This window comes from Rutidosis leptorrhynchoides, chromosome 11 (genome assembly GCF_046630445.1).
Source record: "Rutidosis leptorrhynchoides isolate AG116_Rl617_1_P2 chromosome 11, CSIRO_AGI_Rlap_v1, whole genome shotgun sequence".
Taxonomy (NCBI): Eukaryota; Viridiplantae; Streptophyta; class Magnoliopsida; order Asterales; family Asteraceae; genus Rutidosis; species Rutidosis leptorrhynchoides.
In genome coordinates, this window is record NC_092343.1 from 306875908 (window position 1) to 306882054 (window position 6147).

Genomic DNA, 6147 nt, shown 5'->3' on the forward strand with positions numbered 1-6147 from the left:
CCTACCCGTTAAAATATTTTCGCCATTAACAGTACAAAAGAATTTTTAATTACAATCTTTATAAAAACATATATACGTATATATTTTCTTCAGATGTAATCATGGATTTAATGAGTCAATATGATATTAATCTCATTTGCTTTTTGGTTAGAACTAGAGTACATAATCTCTAAAACATTAGAGATTACATAATCATCATGTCGAACGAAGATAAATGATGTAGAACGTCATGTAGAACGATGATTATACTCGAGGTACAGAATGAGATATTGAGGCATGTGATGTTGAAACTTTGGTTGTTAGTGGTACTGTTGGTGCTGGTGATGTTGCTGAAGCTGGTAAGTTTCGCACCATGTTTTCTAAATTGATTACTCGAGTGCGAAGCTCGTTGACTTCTTCCATTATTCCGGGATGATCGTCGGTCGAAACTAGCGGATGAATAAGGTTTAGAATTTTAGATAGAATATTATCGTGGTGAGATATTCGGGAAATGAGGGTGAAAATGGTGTTTCGGACTGGTTCGTCGGTAAGTGCTTCAGGTTCATCGCCAAGAGGTAAGTTCGGTTGGTTAAAAGGATTGCCTTCTTCGCGTCTCCATTGATTAAGTCGACTACGAACCCATCAGATGAATTGGGGATGGCTGATTGATTGATTCATTCTGGTGACACCGCTTTCGGAGCTTAGGTGAATATCCATGTCGGAATAGCTATCGAAATCTGAGGGACTCGAACTGGTTGAGGGATTCATCTCGTACGATCAGATGAAGGATTTTCGATAGGAAATAGATTATAGGATGTAGATTAGTACCCTGTAATACATCATTTACATATGCATATATAATACTAAAATCCCATAAGTTACGGAGGAATCTACGGAAGCTGTCAGGCAAAGGTAACAATAACAGATACGCTAAGATATGAATTTTGTCTATACACTATTCATGCAGTCAGTGCAGTAAAATGTGTCTAGACTAAGAATGATAAGCAAATAATTTTTGACACTAAATGATAAGCAAAACTTTTGACATGCAGACACGGTCGAAGTCCAGACCCACTAATGCATCTAAACAACTATCAGTTAGACACACTAATGCAAGACCTGGTTCGCTAAGACCACCGCTCTGATACTAACTGAAAGTTGGGGACGCATCCTACTCAGTGCCTTCTCAGCTAACCGCCTGTGACCACTGAGCGTACCTCAGACACTGATTTTACGGCCCGCCTCTCGGCAGTACAGCCAACCCTAATAGGGACCGCGAGGAGTAAGAGCCAATGCTTCGTCACAGGTAACACTGTGAGAACCTCCTCTACGATTAACCCGCTAATAAACGGAATTAAACCAGCTCTGATACCAACTGAAACGACCCGTCCTAATCCATCTGGACGAAGTCATCAACATTTGGTCCCATTGCGATGATCGACTCCAAGTAATGTCCTTAAAATGAGCAAATGCACAGCGGAAGACTTAATTCGTACCTGAGAATAAACATGCTTAAAAGTGTCAACCAAAAGGTTGGTGAGTTCATAGGTTTATCGTATCAATTATTTCAATATATTAATAGACCACAAGATTTCATAATCATAAACATAATACACTCGCAAGTGTATGTAAAGCATTCTAAGTGGTTGAGCACTTGGTAACCATACTTAACATTTAATCACGTCGCATATTCCCTTTATTATGAAATCTCACTACACCGTACCAAGTGTAGTCACCAAAACGAAGTACTGTGCAACCGTTGAATACTGGTCGTCCAGTCCGGTTGGGGTTGTCAGGCCCGATAGATCTATCAACAGGATTCACGTTTACAATACCACATGTAAATAGTAGTTACCAAGCTACAGGGAAGTATGCCAGTGGTACAACTCAACGTAGAATATATTTTTAAGTACTTGTGTCTATTTCGTAAACATTTATAAAAGCAGCGCATGTATTCTCAGCCCAAAAATATATATTGCAAAAGCAATTAAAAAGGGAGCAAATGAAACTCACTTGATAACTTCAGAAATAAATCACAGAGATAAAACTGAATATCGGAATGCAAGTAACCGTAGACCTCAACCTAGAGAACATATGTTGGTCAATAAGTATCTAATAAGCTAGGTCAGTCCATAGGGTAAGTATAGTCCTATTGCTCAAGTCCGACTCATAAATTTAGCAAAAGTCAACAAAAGTCAACACAAGTCAAAGTAAGTCAAATGTAAGTCAAACGCAAGTCAAACACAGTCAACATGGTTAACACAAGTCAAAATCTCATAATATTACTCAACTTGGTCAAATAGTCAAACATAGGTCAAACAACACGTTTTAGTTCATAAATGGTCAATTACACAATCATAGTTTATTGTCATGCATAACGTTCATGTACATGTAGCAAACTTCGCATAATATCTCATAGCACAAAATTCATGGTAACATGGAAAACTCCAGATCACAAAGTCCGGCCAGGGTCTCATACTATGTCTACAAGTCGGGAATCAGAAGTGGTACATTTATCATTTACTAAATTAGTTTCTGACCGCGTACTGATAACGTAATGGCTATAACCGGAGCTAGGGACATGAAATTAATACAAGGTCAGTGGCCATGGTTCAAGGACAAGTCAAAATATAACATATCCAAAAATAAGTAACTTTGGTGTAGCCAATTGGTACAGTTTATTCAATAAAGTTGGATGTCCTGTTTCAGTTCATTTCAGAAATTACCAAAACTATGGCCCTAGTGTGCACAATTCATAAGTTTTTAGAGGTTGCAATAAACTAAACATATATTACATATCATGTAAAGATTCATATTCCAGAAGCATTCATGTTAATTCACAAAACACAAACAACAGAGTACAAATCAGAGAACAAGTGGAAGATTCGATCCTAGTTTAGCTAGTCACTTTCGCATGCAATTAGCCGAAGATATAGATACAATTAGACCATGATATCTACACGAAAAGTGAATTAATTTCTGTGTATATTTCAGATATGAAAAGATCTAATCTCAGAAGTCAATACATTTTAGCATACAAGTCCGTTTTCATGCATGTGCTGGAAAAATCTACATTTTCATTCGATTAGGCATAACACGAGTTTTACTCAAGCAAATGACATGATATCCTAGTGTAACCTGAGTGTTTTTGAATTTTCTATCCAATAGTAATCAACACATAATCCAATTCGTGACCCATCAATACCAGTTTTCTGATCAAGCATAAAAACACAACGATAATTCAAACGGTCATAACATAAGCATACGGAAACGAAATCAAGCGAATCAAAAGCCTAAAATCAATAGTTTTTCATGAGGATTATGAATATAACATAATATCATGCAATTTAAAAATTCAAATTTCTGTTACCAACAAATACAAATTCGTGATTTATCAAAAAAGTCATTAAACGATCAAATTAACGAATACTATCATGCATACATACAAGGACTTGAGCACTAGACACTATATCTACCCTAAAATGTAAAAAAAACATGAAAACCCAAAAATTAGAGTTTTTGAAACTTACCCTAATCAAGAAATTGTTGGTATATATGTGTAGAGGTCTTCGAGAGGAGTCCGAATATGTAAACGATTTTATGATCAAGTGATTATTGAAGGTGTTCTTGAGTGATTCTTTCTATGGTATTTATGTATTGTTTTTGAAGCTAGATTATGATGGGTTTTTGCTGAGATGAGGAGGTTGAGAAGAGATTTCAAGTGTGTGTGTTTTATAGAGTAAGAAATGAGGATTAGAATTGAAATGGAAATGGTTAAGTGTGTATGTAGTTAGGCGTCATTTTTGATTCCTCATAAAGGGATTCCTAAGTTGAATTTTGAGCTAGAAGTTTAATACTAGAAGTTAAGAAATGTTTAAACATGTTTCCCCATGATTAATAGGTTGAAAATGATGTTTTACTATTAGTATATACGAATAGTAAATATATCTAGAAATTGTATATAGTACATGTCTCATGAGTCATATATAATAACAAAGATGTCATTTTCCATGATAAAAGGTTGAAAATGATGTTTTCCTATTGGTATATTCCAATAGTAAATACATCTAGCAACTGTGTATAATACGGGTATAAATACCGTATGAATACGAGTAGAATTCTTGAGAAAATCGAATGCGAATACGAGTATAGCTATCTTTGTTGAGTATAAATATGTTAGTATAAGTATTTAAGTCTTTCAAAAGTGTGTATATTACATATTAATACAATACATATATATTCCTTTTAACATAAGGGTTATTACGTCGTTAAGCGTTACATATATATAATGTTTCGAAACCCTTAAGTTAGTAGTCTCATTTTATATATATAACTCATTGTTAATATACTTAATGAGATACTTAATTATCATATATTCAAGTTAGATATAATCCATATATATCCATATATATACATAAGTATATAATTAATACAAGTTATGACGTTCGTGAATCGTCGGACAAATGGATGGTCAACTGTTTGTATAAAACTCATTTTTAAAAGTTTTAAAACATGTCAAAATTCATTGCTTATCATGACGAAATCATATAGAGAATTGGTTTAAAATAAGTTAAAATTTTCCGGGTCGTCACACACTTTCACAGATTTTTTTACTTCGTCGGGCAGTAAGACTTGGCCACTGGTTGATTCACGAACCTATAACAATATATACATATATATCAAAGTATGTTCAAAATATATTTACAATACTTTTAATATATTTTGATGTTTTAAGTTTATTAAGTCAGCTGTCCTCGTTAGTAACCTACAACTAGTTGTCCACAATTAGATGTACAGAAATAAATCGATAAATATTATCTTGAGTCAATCCACGACCCAGTGTATACGTATCTCAGTATTGATCACAACTCAAACTATATATATTTTGGAATCAACCTCAACCCTGTATAGCTAACTCCAACATTCACATATAGAGTGTCTATGGTTGTTCCGAAATATACATAGATGTGTCGACATGATAGGTCGAAACATTATATACGTGTCTATGGTATCTCAAGATTACATAATATACAATACAAGTTGATTAAGTTATGGTTGGAATAGATTTGTTACCAATTTTCACGTAGCTAAAATGAGAAAAATTATCCAATCTTGTTTTACCCATAACTTCTTCATTTTAAATCCGTTTTGAGTGAATCAAATTGATATGGTTTCATATTGAACTCTATTTTATGAATCTAAAAAAAAAATTATAGGTTTATAGTCGGAAAAATAAGTTACAAGTCGTTTTTGTAAAGGTAGTCATTTCAGTCGAAAGAACGACGTCTAGATGACCATTTTAGAAAACATACTTCCACTTTGAGTTTAACCATAATTTTTGGATATAGTTTCATGTTCATAATAAAAATCATCTTCTCAGAATAACAACTTTTAAATCAAAGTTTATCATAGTTTTTAATTAACTAACCCAAAACAGCCCGCGGTGTTACTACGACGGCGTAAATCCGGTTTTACGGTGTTTTTCGTGTTTCCAGGTTTTAAATCATTAAGTTAGCATATCATATAGATATAGAACATGTGTTTAGTTGATTTTAAAAGTCAAGTTAGAAGGATTAACTTTTGTTTGCGAACAAGTTTAGAATTAACTAAACTATGTTCTAGTGATTACAAGTTTAAACCTTCGAATAAGATAGCTTTATATGTTTGAATTGAATGATGTTATGAACATCATTACTACCTTAAGTTCCTTGGATAAACCTTCTGGAAAAGAGAAAAATGAATCTAGCTTCAACGGATCCTTGGATGGCTCGAAGTTCTTGAAGCAGAATCATGACACGAAAACAAGTTCAAGTAAGATCATCACTTGAAATAAGATTGTTATAGTTATAGAAATTGAACCAAAGTTTGAATATGATTATTACCTTGTATTAGAATGATAACCTACTGTAAGAAACAAAGATTTCTTGAGGTTGGATGATCACCTTACAAGATTGGAAGTGAGCTAGCAAACTTGAAAGTATTCTTGATTTTATGTAACTAGAACTTGTAAAATATATGAAGAACACTTAGAACTTGAAGATAGAACTTGAGAGAGATCAATTAGATGAAGAAAATTGAAGAATGAAAGTGTTTGTAGGTGTTTTTGGTCGTTGGTGTATGGATTAGATATAAAGGATATGTAATTTTGTTTTCTTGTAAATAAGTCAT